A 16,953-nucleotide genomic window follows, 5' to 3' on the forward strand; every position below is an offset into this window, starting at 1 on the left:
TCTCTGCATTGAGTATAATACATGGTGTTAAGAAAAAGATCATCCCCTGTTATTCTTCCCCATGACGCTTGCCACAATAGTTATAACAGTTGTGGAAGAGATGCCACCGCTTATTCCATTATATAGCGCGGCTCCAATACATGCCTGCGTTAGCAATCCGCCATTCTTGGTAAATGGCGGTGCTATGGACTGGCGATTCATGTTGGCTCGTTGTCGTCGGTTGGCTCGGTTCGTCCGATTTTCCTCATGAGGAAGACGGCAGCGTACATACAAACACCAGGAGGCGTTGGATGACATTTTGTGGGTACTTTTATGAACAAAACAAAAGCATGTGGCGGACACAGCACTTCAGCTGACGTTATGTTAGCAAGGTACAGTATCTTTAATCTTATTAGCGCGTCAGACAGTACTTGCTACCTCCGTAGCATCATGCGTGCGTACTTTGTAGAGACGTTGTCATAGTTGGTAGCAGCTGTCGGCTACAATCAGGTATTTTATTGCTTCTTACTCAACAGACGTGACTTCAGCGCATTGTCCCACATTAAAAGTAGTCCGGGCAAAACGTGATGCTTAGAGCTGGAAAATTACACGGATCAATTTTTAAACTCGAGTTACTCGAGTATTCGTTTCGTTTCACAACAAATGCTTGGAGTGCAAAGGGTTAATCGATGGCAGTTAACACTAGAAAACCCAGCAGAGGCCGACTTGGCCTTTCCCAAGACAAACACTCCTAATATTCCCTAGCAATGGCCGATTTGGGCTCTCTTCCGTGACTTGTGATAGTTTGTGTCTGTTCAAGTGAAGCTGCATTTATTCAATTACATTTATTTATGAAGTTTCACACGTTTTACACATTTTTTAATTAACTTCTCCTATACTCCACACATGACGACAGAAAGAATGTAGAACTGCAATTTAAGTGTAAAAGCAGGAATTGTGTCTATAGTTTAGAAGGACTGAATCAGGGGCATGGAGTATGGATTGTGGTCATTGTGTCTGAAGTTAATGTATGTCTAGTGGTTGCATTTCCATATGAACGGCTGTTGTCTGTCCGACAACGACTTGCCAATTCGAAAGCACTTGGGTCATTTTTGCCACCCCTGGGTTTTCCAGGGGAGAGGCCATATCGGCCATTGTTTGGGACTAGTAGGAGTACCAGAATTCTCTGGGACTTCTAGTGTTAATGTCAAATATGAGTTTTCTTCTGTGCTGACTGGGGTTTGAACTGAAGTGGCGAGCCTATGTTTTAGGGTGGCATTCCCCCCCCATGCCATCCACATGAATCAACCCCTGCAAATTGTGCCTTCATGGATTCCAATGATAGCTGAGAATCTACACTCGTGTTCAAAATCTGGTAATAAGAAATAAATAGACTACATTTTAATATGACTCAAGATATCACATTGGTGTTTCCCAACTAAGGCAAGCCTGAAATTAAGGGGTTTCATTCAAGACCCCAAAGAGCCAATGGATCCATGTCATTTTCATGCAATAAGCCCATTTTTCTGCTCCCTTCCCCCTATCCGTCCATCCATCCATCAGCCCTCCACCCACCCATCTCCCCTCTAACCTCTCTCACCCTGCAGGGCAGACCCTGCCTTCCATCTGCTGTCTGTCCCAGCTCAGAGCAGCCCCATTCCCCTTCCATTCGCATTTACAATTCAATTAAAAGCAACAAGCCCTTCTTCCACCCTCGATTCTTCCAAGCCTCCCACTCTTTTTTTTTTTTTTTTGCCTGGATGAGCACACCAGAAAAGCTGATACCCCATGTTGGGAGGCAGTCATGACACACACTTGTAGGGGCGCAGTTAAGCAATACCAAGCCAACAGATGACGTAAACGCACACTGACACATAAATACACAGTGTGTGCAAAAGACGCACAGAGAAACCAACTGACTCGCACACACAATGATTTTTGGGGTCCTCATTTAGTGCATAGAATACAGGGTTTGTAGGACTTGGAACAATACAATTCAAGAAAGTGGGTCAGACTTTGCATCAGAATAACATATGTAACAGTGATGTAACAGCCTCTCAAAATAAGCAGGAAAAAAAGTATTTTAATTTGATGAATTAGTCACAGGACGTGAGTTGATTTCATATACTTGTAGCAGAGCTCTAAACCAGACCATCATCAATGTCATAAATATAATAAATCAACAAGAGAATAATAACACTACTGTCAAAACAGCTCAGCTCACCGCATTTAACCCATTTAACCTCGTTTATTTTTCTGCTTATGATATAATACGCAGGGAGAAATACATTATGAAACCTTAGCGTTCTAAATTAAGCATCTCATAAATATCGCTCGCTTTCTTTGCAGTAACGTGAAAGCAATATCTGGAGGCATCCCCGCTACTAAAAATGGGGGGAGTTGGGGTAGGAGTCTTTAATATTTAATTATGGTGGTGCCAACATGCAACTTTTATCATTTTCTTGTGTCATTTGCATCTCAGGCGAGCCCAGAAGATATACACAAACGCTAGTAAAGAAGGAGGAGGGGAGTATTGATTGTGATGTTGGGGGGGGGGGGGGGGGAGGCTGAAGAATACAGGAAGAAAGAGAAGTGGAAAAAAGGGGAGGGAAGGCACTGTCATCGGGGATCCCATTTGACAGAGAGCGAGCTCAGAAGAGATAAAGGTGAGAAACAGGGGAGGAGAAAAACAAAAAATATATAGGACAAGTTGGAGATTAAATGAAAACAACAGAAATTTTAAACAGAAGGTGAATAAAATGCATTGGCGGGGAAGCAGTTCCTCGTTGCCGTCCAACTGTTACCTAGCCGGGCTCTCCAATTTTAGCTGGGGTGAAGGGTTTTTATATTTTCCAGCCATATAGTATCATTCTGGGATGGGGTGGTGTGGCTCAGTGGTAGAGTTGCTGTCCCCCAACCCAGAGGTTGTGGGTTCAATTCTCTGCCCTGATGAACTCACCTAAGTATCCTTGAGCAAGATACTGAACCCCAAATTGCTCCTGGTGCTGCGTCACCAGTAGGTAGATGGCAATGTAGAGTGTAAAGCGCTTTGAGCACCTTGAAAGGTGGAAAAGCGCTATACAAGTATAACATCATTATTATTATAATTCTAAAGCATATTCAAGTTACAGTTTAGAGTGTCAGGTTTCGAGGGCTGGCGGATCCAATAGGGTAACGCACGAATGCTATGCTAACCTTTTTTTTTTTTTTTTGCTTTTAACCAAGAATCGAGACTCTTTTACGTCCATATCTATAAAAAATTCAGGGATTTAAGCATTTATTCACCAGACTTTTCACTGGCCAAGCTCTGTTTACATATGGCGGCCGCCACATTGACTGACAGACTAGCATCGTACTTCGATATATTTACGTAAAATAAATGCTAAGTGCACGTTTTTTGTTGTTGTTTTTTTTTTTTTTTTTTTTTTTTTTTTTTGCTTTTAACCAAGAATTGAGACTGTTTTACATCCATATCTATGAAGAATTCAAGGATTTAAGCATTTATTCACAAGAATCTTCAACAGAAAAAGCTTTTTGTTTACATATGGCGGCCACTAATTTCCTTATGGACCAGCCTCATAGTTCGCAATATTTACGTAAAAAATATGCTAACTGCAGATTTTTTTTTTTTTGCTTTTAACCAAGAATTGAGACTGTTTTACATCCATATCTATAAAGAATTCAGGGATTTAAGCATTTATTCACCAGAATTTTCACCGGAGAAGCTCTGTTTACATATGGCCGCCACATTGACTGACAGACTAGCATCGTACTTTGATATATTTACGTAAAATAAATGCTAACTGCACTATTTATTTATTTATTTTTTGCTTTTAACCAAGAATCGAGACCGTTTTACATCCATATCTATGAAGAATTCAGGGATTTAAGCATTTATTCACAACAATCTTCAACGGAAAAAAGCTTTTTGTTTACATGTGGCGGCCACTAATTTCCTTACTGACTAGCCTCATAGTTCTCAATATTTACGAAAAATAAATGCTAACTGCACTTTTTGCTTTTAACCAAGAATCGAGACTGTTTTACGTCCATATCTATAAAGAATTTAGGGATTTAAGCATTTATTCACCAGAATTTTCACTGGAGAAGCTCTGTTTACATATGGCAGCCGCCACATTGACTGACAGACTAGCATCATACTTCGATATATTTACGTAAAATAAATGTTAGCTCCACAATTTTTTGTTGTTGTTGTTGCTTTTAACCAATCGGCAAAGACAATCGATAACCACGTCACCGTCTGACATGTTCCTGGATAGTTTTGTGTGATTTTTCGCTTCGAAAGGCAAGAATAGGACTTTGAAACATCACTCGGTTCGGATTAGCATGTCGGCTAGCTGTCACACCTCTTGGTTTGCATACGCTTTCCGAAGGGCAGGGAAATGACAAAAGCCTGACTAACTCCAGTGGCATCGGGAGGTGCAAGAAGTTGACAGTTTTGACCATTTCTAAGTAATTTTGCCAAGTCGTACTGAATAAATTCATTTTTAATATTTCATATTCCATTTAGCACAAGACATATTTGTCATGACCATACCAAATTATTTAGCAATTGGGGAAAAATACTTTGATAAAAAGAATATCCTGTAAAAATATTGGCGTAGAGAGATTGGAACAATGACATTTTGCCGCACTTTTCGTCGCATTTTCCTCCTTCTGAATATTTCCCCCTCAATGGGCTGAATTCTAAATCAGATGAAACCATGACCCTGCCGACGTCATCCTCCTGTTGCGAACGCTAAAGCTAAACGGCAGAGTAAAAGACTTAATTTCTCGTCATCTGCGCTTTGCCAAATTGTTGTATGTAGTCGGTTGCCTGCAGGTGGATTAAACAACATTTCTGTTTCCAGCGGTGTGAAGGATGAATAGCAATAAAGTAATTAATCCCAGTTGTGGCTAAACAGTAGCATATGAAGGTTAGCAACCGTATGGCTAAATCCCCAAAAACCCCACCCGAACTCTTCAGCGCTGACGAGTTAGGTTGAGGGTGGGGGGGTTGATTGAAAATTGATTTGTTATACAGTACAAGTTACAAATTTGTGCACATAGTTTATTTTAGGATTGTTTTTTTTCAGTTATAATATATGTGACTTTTTACATTGTTGCGCTTTAGTAGGTTCAATCGTCAAATCACAACACATTCATACAATGTGATCACACCATTTGCTTAGATTATACAACTATCACCATCCCACTTGCGCTCCCCACTCTAGAAATACAAGCGTAATCAATCTACTACACTGCTTGATGGAAACGTGGCTCCTCAAAGCTCAAACACTATCTTCCAACCTCTCTGCCCTCCTTGAAGGCCAAACTCCTGGTCCGTGTCAGGCACTGGGGAAAACTGCATTAATGACTGATAATGTGTGTAATTAACAAGCCTAACAGCCACACATAGCTAATGAGGAACCACAAACATTGCCATACTATTCCATCCATCCGGCTGTCATTAATCCTCAAGCGACCGAGTGGGGTCATATATGACCCCGGGCATATATTTTTGCACGCTCATTTTCAAATTTTAATCATTAAAAAACATCATTCCTGCCAGGAATTTGTCAAACTATTTGTCGTCTGTTTGTTCATTGAATTCTGCAAGCATCGCATGATCCGTTTGGCAAGTATAATCTAAATTGCGGGGTCATATAGATCTATATTGTTTTATTAGTGTGTGTGTTTTTTCCTGATTTTTATTTTTTTTAATAAATAAAATAAATTGCATAAGTTTTTACAAAAGGTGACGGAAAATACAGTTGTGGTCAAAAGTTTACATACACTTGTGAAGAACATAATGTCATGGCTCTCTTGAGTTTCCAGTTATTTCTACAACTGATTTTTCTCCGTTACAGTGATTGGAACAGATACTTCTTTGTCACAAAAAACATTCATGAAGTTTGGTTCTTTTATGACTTTATTATGGGTTAACAGAAAAAGTGATCAAATCTGCTGGGTTAAAAATATACATATAGCAACACAAATTAGCAATTTCTTGTGAGTGATTATTGACTTGAACAATCATTGACTTGAACAAGTCAGGAAAGTCACTTGGAGCCATTTCAAAACAGCTGCAGGTCCCGAGAGCAACAGTGCAAACAATTGTTTGGAAGTATAAAGTGCATGGCACTGTTTTGTCACTGCCACGATCAGGAAGAAAATGCAAGCTATCGCCTGCTGCTGAGAGAAAATTGGTCAGAAGGGTGAAGACTCAACGGAGAATCACCAAAAAGCAAATCTGCCAAGAATTAGAAGCTGCTGGAACACAGGTGTCAGTGTCCACAGTCAAGCATGTTTTGCATCTCCATGGACTGAGAGGCTGCCGTGCAAGAAGGAAGCCCTTGCTCCAAAAGCGGCACCTTAAGGCTCGACTGAAGTTTGCTGCTGATCACATGGACAAATATAAGACCTTCTGGAGGAAAGACGAAACAAAAATCGAGCTGTTTGGCCACAATGCCCAGCAATATGTTTGGAGGAGAAAAGGTGAGGCCTTTAACCCCAAGTACACCATGCCTACCGTCAAGCACGGCGGTGGTAGTATTATGCTGTGGGGCTGTTTAACTGCCAATGGAACTGGTTCTTTACAGAGAGTAAATGGGATAATGAAGAAATTCTTCAAGATAACCTAACGTCATCAGCCCGAAGATTGGGTCTTGGGCGCTTGCCTGGCTCTGCCAGACTATTCTCCCTGTATTTTTCAAACACTGAGAGAAATAGTCTGGGAACCATCCCATTAACGGCCTTTTCGAGCAGGTACAAAATCAATCGACAAATCAGATTCGTTTATTTGCGTGACGTGTTCTTCACGAGAAACGTCACTCTTGCGCGCCGAAAGTCGTCTCCACAACACAGATGGTCAACGGGATAACCGAAAACATGTTCCAATCCGCGGTAAATTCAGTTTTAAATTACCAAAAACACAGCAACACGAGTCATTGACAATAGTCTGTCTCGCGCTAGCCACGTTGAATAAACTCCGCTCTCTTCGTATGTTTGCTTCTGCGTGCAAGTCCCTCGTCCTTCCGTCGTCAGTTAATAACGTCACGTCTGCCCGTCGCTGATTGGTCCACTTCGCTGTCTGTTTGCTGTGGCTTGCTCCGCCCTGGAAATTGTATCTGTGGGAATGGTGGCCAGACTCAATAGCTGGAACAGCGTTGAGTCTGGTGTACCAGGCAACTTGGGCGCAGTCTGGTGTTCCAACAGGACAATGACCCCAAACACACATCATAAGTGGTAATGGAATCAGGCTAGAATTAAGGTTTTCGAATGGCCTTCCCAAAGTCCTGACTTAAACCCCATTGAGAACTTGTGGACAATGCTGAAGAAACAAGTCCATGTCAGAAAGCCATCAAATTTAACGGAACTGCACCAATTCTGTCAAGAGGAGTGGTCGAAGATTCAACCAGAAGCTTGTGGATGGCTACCAAAAGCGCCTAATTGACGTGAAAACGGCCAAGGAACATGTTACCAAATATTAGCGCTGCTGTATGTACATTTTTGACCCAGAAGATTTGATCACTTTTTTCTGTTCACCCATAATAAAGTCATAAAAGAACCAAACTTCATGAATGTTTTTTGTGACAAAGAAGTATCTGTTCCACTCACTCTATCAGAGAAAAATCAGAGTTGTAGAAATAACTGGAAACTCAAGAGAGCCATGACATTATGTTCTTCACAAGTGTATGTAAACTTTTGACCACAACTGTATACTTGTATATAGGAGAGAGAAATACAGTGGTATGAAAAAGTACATAACCCTTTTGGAATTTCTCACATATCTGCATAAAATCACCATCAAATGTGATCTGATCTTTGTCAAAACCACACAGATGAAAAAACAGTGTCTGCTTTACCTAAAACCACCAAAACATTTATAGGTTTTCAGATTTTGATGAGGATATTATGCAAACAATGACAGAAGGGGGACAAATAAGTAGTGAACCATCAAATGTAATATTTTGTGGCCCCCTCCTTTGGCAGCAATATCTTCAACCAGACGCTTCCTGTAGCTGCAGATCAGTCTGGCACATTGATCAGGACTAATCTTGGCTCATTCTTCTCGGCAAAACTGCTGTAGTTCAGTCAGATTCCCGGGATGTCTGGCATGAATCGCTGTCTTTAGATCATGCCACAGCATCTCAATGGGGTTCAAGTCTAGACTTTGACTTGGCCACTCCAGAACGTGTATTTTGGTCTTCTGAAACCATTCTGAAGTTGATGTACGTACTTCTGTGTTTTGAATCATTGTCTTGTTGCAGCATCCATCCTCTTTTTAGCTTCAACTGTCTGACAGACAGCCTCTGGTTTCCTGCAAAACGTTCTGATAAAGTTTTGAATTCATTCTTCCATTAATGATTGCAAGATGTCCAGGACTGAGGCAGCAAAACAGCCCCAATTCATGATGCACCCTCTACCCTGCTTCACGGTGGAAATGAGTTGTTGATGTTGGTGAGCTGTTCCATTTTTCCTCCACACATGACGTTTTGTGTTATTACCAAACAATTCAACTTTGGTTTCATCAGTCCACAAAATATTTTGCTGAAAGCATCAGTGTTTTTTTTTAGACGGCAGTGGCTTCCTCCTTGGAGTCCTCCCATGAACACCATTCTTGGCCATAGTTTTACCTATAGTTGATGTGTGCACAGATATATTGGACTGTGCCAGTGATTTCTGTAAGTCTTTAGTAGACACTCCAGGATTCTTTTATACCTCTCTGAGTATTCTGCGCTCAACTCTTAGTGTCATCTTTGGTGGACAGGCAACAGTGCCAAACTCTCCATTTGTAGACAACTTCGCTGACTGTTAATTAATGAACATCCAGAATTTTAGAGATGGTTTCGTATCCTTTCCAAGCTTTATACAAATTAACAATCCTTGATCGCAGGTCTTCAGACAGCTCTTTTGACAGAGCCATGATGCACATCAGACAATGCTTCTCATCAAGACATTTCTTACCAGGTGTGTGTTTTATAGTGGGCAGGGCAGCTTTAAACCACTCATCAGTGATTGGGCACGCACCTGACTTAAAATGTTTTATAAAACATTGGTTTCAATGTCTCTAAGTCTCCTTAGGCAGAGTGTTCACCTACTTATTTCCCCCTTCTGTCATTTTTTTTGGTATGCTATCCTCATTAAAATATGAAAACCTATAAATGTTTGGGTGATTTTAGTTAAAGCAGACACAGTATTTTCATCTGTGTGATTTTGACAAAGATCAGATCAAATTTGATGGAGATTTTATGCAGAAATGTGAGAAATTTCAAAAGGTTCAGATACTTTTTCATACCACTGTACATATAAAGATCCCTAAAACTATCATTGATATAAAATATTCCTATATAAACTGAATGGGGTTGCAAATGTTTCCACTCTGATATATTAGTCGCTGAAATAGCCTGGTCGCTTGAGGGTTAAGGTGGCCATCTAACATAAATAACACATGGCAAAACAATTGTTCTTGTAAGTATATTTTTAATAGGGTTTTGATTTAAATTTCGAGTGACTTTAGGGATCTATATTATGGCAGTTTCATTCATCACTAGCTACTAATTTAACACACCATATAATTTTACAGTTCAATGCACAGACCGTAAACTGGCTGCAAGTGTGTCTGGCAATTGGACTGGTTGCTATGATCGCTTTGTTTCTGAGAAAGAAACAGTTTTTGAAAACTCTTGGGAATATTAAAAGCCTTGTGAATTGTCCAGAACTTTTAACTCGTGTTAACTGAGGTGCTACAGAGTCCGTGAGGTGCTGGAATGCAGTTTCTTGACTTTTGGGAACAGCATGATAAAATAGTTATGAGATGCTTATTAAATATTTGCTTTTAATAATGATTGCTTACAATAAAGACATGTTTTAGTGATTGATTGCCAGAAAAATATACAGTGCTGGCCAAAAGTATAGGCACCCCTGCAATTCTGTCAGATAATGCTGAATTTCTCCCATAAAACGAATATTCCTTTATTTTGCTTGCAATGAAAAAAATACACAAAAGAGAATGGGAGAAAAAAATGAAATCATTATCATTTTACACAAAATTCCAAAAATGGCCCGGACAAAAGCATCGACACCCTTTGAAAAATCATGTGATGCTTCTCTAATTTGTGTAATTAACATCACCTGTTACTAACCTGTGGCACATAACAAGTCACGGGGGCAACTAAACCACACTTGCAGCCAGTTAAAATGGATTAAAGTTGACTCAACCTCTGTCCTGTGTACTACATTGCACATGGAGAAAAGAAAGAAGACCAAAGAACTGTCTGAGGACTTGAGAAGCATAACTTTGAGGAAGCAGAGCTGGAGTTTTCCAAAACTTACCTGAGAAAGCCAAAAACGTTGAGGAAGAATGTTCTCTGATCAGATGTGACAAAAGTAGAGCTTTTTGGGAAAAGGTATCAACAAAGAGTTAACAGGGAAAAAAAACAAGGCCTTCAAAGAAAAGAACACGGTCCCCAAAGTCAAACACGGCAGAGGTTCTCCGATGTTTTGGGGTTGCTTTCCTGCCTCTGGCACTGGACTGCTTGACCGTGTGCATGGCATCATGAAGTCTGAAGACTACCAACAAATTTTGCTGCATAATGTAGGAACCAGTGTGAGAAAGCTGGGTCTCCAGCATGGGGCATGGGTCTTCCAGCAGGACAATGACCCAAAACACACTTTAAAAAAAGCACTAGAAAATAGTTTGAGAGAAAACACTGGAGACTTCTAAAGTTGCGAGCAATGAGTCCAGACCTCAAACCCATAGAACACCTGTGGAGAGATCTGAAAAGGGCACCTTTTAAATCTGAGAGACCTGGAGTCGTTGGCTAAAGAAAAATGGTCTAAAATTCCAGCAGAGCATTGGAAGAAACTCATTGATGGATACCAGAAGCGGTTGTTTGCAGTTATTTTGTCTAAAGGTTGTGCTACCAAGTATTAGGCTGAGGGTGCCAATACTTCTGTCTGGCCCATTTTTGGAGTTTTGTCTCAAATGATAATGATTTCATTTTTTTTTTTTTCATTCCATTCCATTTTTCCATTGCAAGCAAAATAAATGAAGATATTACTACCAAAGCATTTGTACTTGCAATCATTTTCTGGGAGAAATTCAGCATTATCTGACAGAATTGCAAGGGTGCCAGTACTTTTGGCCAGCACTGTAGCTAGACATGTTTTGCTCTCAATAAAACTGCCTTGTCACTTAACACAGGTCCAAACAGGCTTTCATTCCACAGGTCGGCCTTGAGACAAGCCGAAGACATTAAGAAATCAAACTGTCGCATTTTACCTGTTGCCAAATGCATATCGCTACATGAAATGTCTTGAGACACATGTATCCAAATCCACCAACATACACACACATAGTCAAAAAAGTTCAAGGGGTGTCGCCAGCTTGCGTGCCCAATTCCTTTTTGAGGGCAATACACCCATCTGTTGCTAGGGCCAACCCAAATAAAAGGTCACGGGAGGGGGAGGTTTAGAACAATCTTGCTTTATATAGTTCCCTCCCGTTATCCTTGCAAGTTTCACAAAAAGCTTCTAAATGTCACCCTACGGATTTATATTTGAACTTGATATTTAATTGGTCCTTCGAGCCGGATTGCAAAATACTTGGAGTTCCCGGAGGCGGAGCTGACATCCAGTCAAGTCTGTGCACGGCCTCGGTTTGCGAAGTACTGGCCTCACCTCTGCATCTCCAGGCCAAGGGTTTAAGCAAAGCCTAAGGACTAAAGGCATCTCAAGGGAGGAAATTCACTCACCCAAATGTATGAGTGATACGATTTGCGCGGCTAACTCATTTTAAGGACGACGGTATCCTGTGTACATTCAAACTTACTGAAAAAGAGAGTAGTCTACAAAACTGTAGGGTGACGTTGTCCTGTACTATGAATGATTTAATTGCAAATCTTGAATTAAAAGGTACAAGCGAACGGTGGTGCATAACTCAAGGAAAGCTTTTGGTTGAAACCTTAAGGTACAGTGGGGTAAATAAGTATTTAGTCAACCTCCAATTGTGCACGTTCTCCTACTTGAAAATATTTGAGAGGCCTGTAATTGTCAACATGGGTAAACCTCAACTATGAGAGACAAAATGTGGGGAAAAAAACCCAGGAAATAACATTGTTTGATTTTTAAAGAAATTATTTGCAAATCATGGTGGAAAATAAGTATTTGGTCAATATCAAAAGTTCATCTCAATACTTTGTTATGAACCCTTTGTTAGCAATAACGGAGGCCAAACGTTTTCTGTTAGTCTTCACAAGCTTTTCACAAACTGTTGCTGGTATTTTGACCCATTCCTCCATGCAGATCTCCTCTAGAGCAGTGATGCTTTGGGGCTGTCGTTGGGCAACACGGACTTTCAACTTCCTCCTCACCCCATAGCGTCAAAATGATAACAGGAACGGTGAGCAAAAACCCCAGAACCACACGGGGGGACCTAGTGAATGACCTACAGAGAGCTGGGACCACAGTAACAAAGGCTACTATCAGTAACACAATGCGCCGCCAGGGACTCAAATCCTGCACCGCCAGACGTGTCCCCCTGCTGAAGAAAGTACACATCCAGGCCCGTCTGCGGTTCGCTAGAGAGCATTTGGATGATCCAGAAGAAGACTGGGAGAATGTGTTATGGTCAGTTGAAGCCAAAATATATCTTTTTGGTCGAAAAACAGGTCCTCTTGTTTGGAGGAAAAATAATACTGAATTGCACCGTACCCACTGTGAAGCATGGGGGTGGAAACATTTTGCTTTGGGGCTGTTTTTCTGCAAAGGGACCAGGACGACTGATCTGTGTAAAGGAAAGAATGAATGGGGCTATGTATCTAGAGATTTTGAGTGCAAATCTCCATCAGCAAGGGCATTGAAGATGAGACGTGGCTGGGTCTTTCAGCATGCCAATGATCCCAAACACACAGCCAGGGCAACAAAGGAGTGGCTTCGTAAGAAGCATTTCAAGGTCCTGGAGTGGCCTAGCCAGTCTCCAGATCTCAACTCCATAGAAAATCTGTGGAGGGAGTTGAAAGTCTGTGTTGCCCAACGACAGCCCCAAAACATCACTGCTCTAGAGGAGGTCTGCATGGGAATGGGCCAAAATAGCAGCAACAGTGTGTGAAAAGCTTGTGAAGAGTTACAGAAAACGTTTGGCCTCCGTTATTGCCAACAAAGGGTACATAACAAAGTATTGAGATGAACTTTTGGTATTGACCAAATACTTATTTTCCACCATGATTTGCAAATAAATTCTTTAAAAATCAAACAATGGGATTTTCTGTTTTTTTTTCTCCACATTCTGTCTCTCATGGTTGAGGTTTACCCATGTTGACAATTACAGGCCTCTCCAATATTTTCAAGTGGGAGAACCTGCACAATTAGCGGTTGATTAAATACTTATTTGCCCCACTGTATGTGCTGCGTCCTACACATAGGGAAAAAGGTTAATAATTTTTCATTTTCCTGAATAAAAACCTTGTGAAAACAAGAAGTCCTAAATATAAGCAATTGCTGGTACAAACAGCTGTATCTAAAACATTTTTTAATTCCCAATGTTTCTAAGATAGTCAGCTACTATCTAAAAATTTGCAGATTTTAATTTGCAATACTTAGTACTGTACTGTATACTCCATTTATAACAGAAGAAAAATGGCTTTGATTATAAGAGTGGGTGTTGTGTAATTCTTGATCTTACATGTCACTGGTTGTTTCAAGAAAGGAAACAGGCATAGCCAGCAAATCCAAAGCTCCAGGCAATGTCTGAAAAATTGTCTCTCTCTCTCTCTCTCCGTAATGCATCTGGCATTCTGAACATGTTGCTTCAGCTGTAGGATTACAAACAGCAATGCAACACAAACGTTATAGCGCTTTAGTTTGAGAGGCACACAGACAAACAGGGTCAACAAGGTAGAAGGCACACTGGATTTGAAGGTCTTTTTAAATCAAATCCTGAATAAATATTTAATTTCCAAAAAGAAACACGGAGAAGCCGTTACCTGTCTCATTGGCACTGTAGGAATGATGTTTCCATTGAAGTAATGTGACAGAACGATAGGCAAAATTGATTTACTGATCACTAATAATTAGGTAGATAGTGTCATAGGCGGAGATTGAGAGGGGACAGAGGGTGCAGTTTGCCCACCCCTGGACTAGCACCTTAGAGATGGTCCTTTGCTTTGCTTAGCTAAAACTACACCTGAGGAGTCAAGATATTGAGCATTTCCTAAAACCTAAGCTCTCAAATCTTTAACAATAACCGAGGATTGAACGCGAACAGTGTCAAGATACAATATATATATTGTGGCGTCCCAGTGCCACAGGACTCACCACAGGGGTCAGCACAATAGACGGCGACACCCCTGGGCGGCCACCACCACACCTGCCGGCAATTGCCTCATTAGGCAACAACACCTGATGAGGCAATCCAGGTGTGGCCGCAAGGGCGTAGGTTTGGTCTCAACAGTGGTAGGGACGATATAACAGCATACCTTGCATGTACACTTTTTGCTGGGGACGGGACATTCATAATCAATGCAAAATAAATCTGTATTGATTTATACTAAGTTTTATGTATATTGGTTCCGCCTACACTGCTCAATTCAAACCTTTATTTTCAAAAACTACTAAACATTTTGAAAACCTCCAGAAAAAAAGGTCCAGGTTTTAAGAGCAATTTTAATTTGCATTATTTGAACATAAATTTTATTAACATACAAAATAAATACAAGCTTGTTAATCATCTCTTGACGATCCAGGAATTTAAAAAAAAAAAAAAAAAAAAAAGTGTCTTAAGACCACTCAACATTGTCTAACTAAAATATAAATATCACTGAAAAAACTTCTTTGTTAGGGAATAACAAAAAATAAAAATGGAGCTGTCCTTCAGATAAAACACTACTGCTTTTGCCCACAAGCAGAGCCAAACTCAAAAACATGAAATATCCTGTGGGCTGCTTTAAGACCACATAAATAACATAAAAAGTACGATTGGGGAGAAGGGGGTGGACCTCGGTTCACTACATTTCTCACAGTTAATTTAACGTTAACAGTAGAAAACATACAGGAGGACCCTTCTATCTAAGCAGCTCCCTACTCGAGTTTTGCAGGTTAGCAAGTTCAAACAGTTTAATGTTATGCTAACTCTGATGCAGGTCAGACTTCCAGTGGCAAATTTAGTGGTGTGTTCCCCACTTCCACAACATTGATGTCTTTTTACATTTCTTACAGTGGCTGCTACCGGCTGAAAAAAAAAACCTAATATCCTTGATATATAATGTGTGTGTGTGCGTGTTTGTTTGGTTGGGTGGTGGGGGGGGTCAAGTCATCAGCCAATCAAATAAGCGTTTTGAAGGGGGAACAAATGGACCGGCACATTCAGCAAGTGAAAAGAGGTACATGTAAGTCTAAACATAATGAAAATAATTCACTTAATACTGGGGTCAGTTACAACAATTAAAACATATGGCATGGCAATCTGAATGACATATAACTGAAGTCATTATATAACACAAATAAGGTTGCTTAAAAGTTGGTGGGGACAAATTGAGCATCCTGAAAAGTTGGTAGTGGTTTGTCCCTACCGTCCCTATGCAAACCTACGCCCTTGTGTGGCCATGATCCCCTAAGACAGATGTTTGCTTCGTTTTGTTTAATAGTTGTTTCCTTTTTGTTTGTTTTTATTAATTTAAAATGGGCCACAACGGCCCAGCATGGTCGCAACCTCATCCTGCCTGTCCTCCTTCGAACCCCGAATGTTTACACAGGTAGAGAATGCGGGCAGGCCAGTCCCCTGCTGCCCAAAGACTCGAGCTATAGGAGGAAGTGCAACGGAGGCAGGTGGTGCGCTAGTTCACATTTGCGCACCTGAATCTGAGGGCGGCTCCGGAAGAAGCTGTCACGGAAGCAGAGAGCAGTCCGGATGCCCCCGCCAAAGTCAGGAGGGAGCGACCCTGTCGCTGGACGAGTTTTTGTTTTTGAACTTCCGTGCCCCCAAACGTGACTCTACATCAAATTGGTGTGCATGGCTGTCACCCCAGGAGGAAGCTTCTTCTGAAGACAGTACACAAGAAAGCCCGCCTGTCTCATCAGACCATAGGACATGGTTCCAGTAATCCATGTGCTTTGTTGAAAGCCCGCCTGTCTCATCAGACCATAGGACATGGTTCCAGTAATCCATGTGCTTTGTTGACATGTCTTCAGCAAACCGTTTGCGGGCTTTCTTCAGAGGCTTCCTCCTGGGGTGACAGCCATGCACACCAATTTAATGTAGAGTGCGGCGTATGGTCCGAGCACTAACAGACTGACACGCCCACCTCTTCAATATCTGCAGCAATGCCGACAGCACTCCTGTAATGAGTCACATGACATTTTGGAGGGAAAATGACAAGCATTACTCAAATTGGACATTTAGGGATGTAGTTTCTAAGTGCTCACTTTTGTTGCCAGGGGTTTAGATATTAATGGCTATATTTTGAGTTATTTTGAGGAGAAAATAAATTAACTCTGTTATATAAGGTGCACACAGACTACTTTTCATTGTGTCAAAGTTTCATTTTGTCAGTGTTGTCCCATGAAAATATATACTTAAATATCTGCAGAAATGCGAGGTGTGTACTCACTTTTGTGATACACGTTTCCCGTGTCATGTCAATAGGTTATGAAGTCTATGCATTACTTCAAAAGTAACAATAAGTGAAAGAAATACTTCATTTACTCGTACTCGATAAAGACCTGGACCATTTTTCTTAGTTTAATCGCTGACCAAGGTCTCCAAAGTCAGTTGAATATTGACTTTCTGCCATCAAACTTCACATTCTCAGAAGGTCAACCCAAACAATGTAAATACAATCAGACTCATTTTAACATCCTCTGGCTGCAAGGAAAAAGTCAAACCCCATTAATTCATGTCACTCTCCCTGACTTTCATTCTCTCTTGTCCAATATGTTTGTTATCATTTGTATACCGACCAATCGATGGGTCAA

At 40.8% G+C, this 16,953-nt stretch overlaps 1 long non-coding RNA gene across 1 annotated transcript in view; it reads right to left on the minus strand.

The window, feature by feature from the left end:
* Window positions 1-14,293, minus strand: part of LOC130931153 (uncharacterized) — a 57,547-nt gene extending 43,254 nt beyond the window's left edge. The window contains exons 1-2 of the long non-coding RNA XR_009067165.1: window positions 13,968-14,293; window positions 13,667-13,796 (exon numbers count right to left, since the gene is read on the minus strand). This is a non-coding gene — a long non-coding RNA (uncharacterized LOC130931153). The remainder of the gene's footprint in view (window positions 1-13,666; window positions 13,797-13,967) is intronic.
* Window positions 14,294-16,953: the final 2,660 nt, after the last annotated feature.

This window comes from Corythoichthys intestinalis, chromosome 15, assembly GCF_030265065.1.
Source record: "Corythoichthys intestinalis isolate RoL2023-P3 chromosome 15, ASM3026506v1, whole genome shotgun sequence".
Taxonomy (NCBI): domain Eukaryota; kingdom Metazoa; phylum Chordata; class Actinopteri; order Syngnathiformes; family Syngnathidae; genus Corythoichthys; species Corythoichthys intestinalis.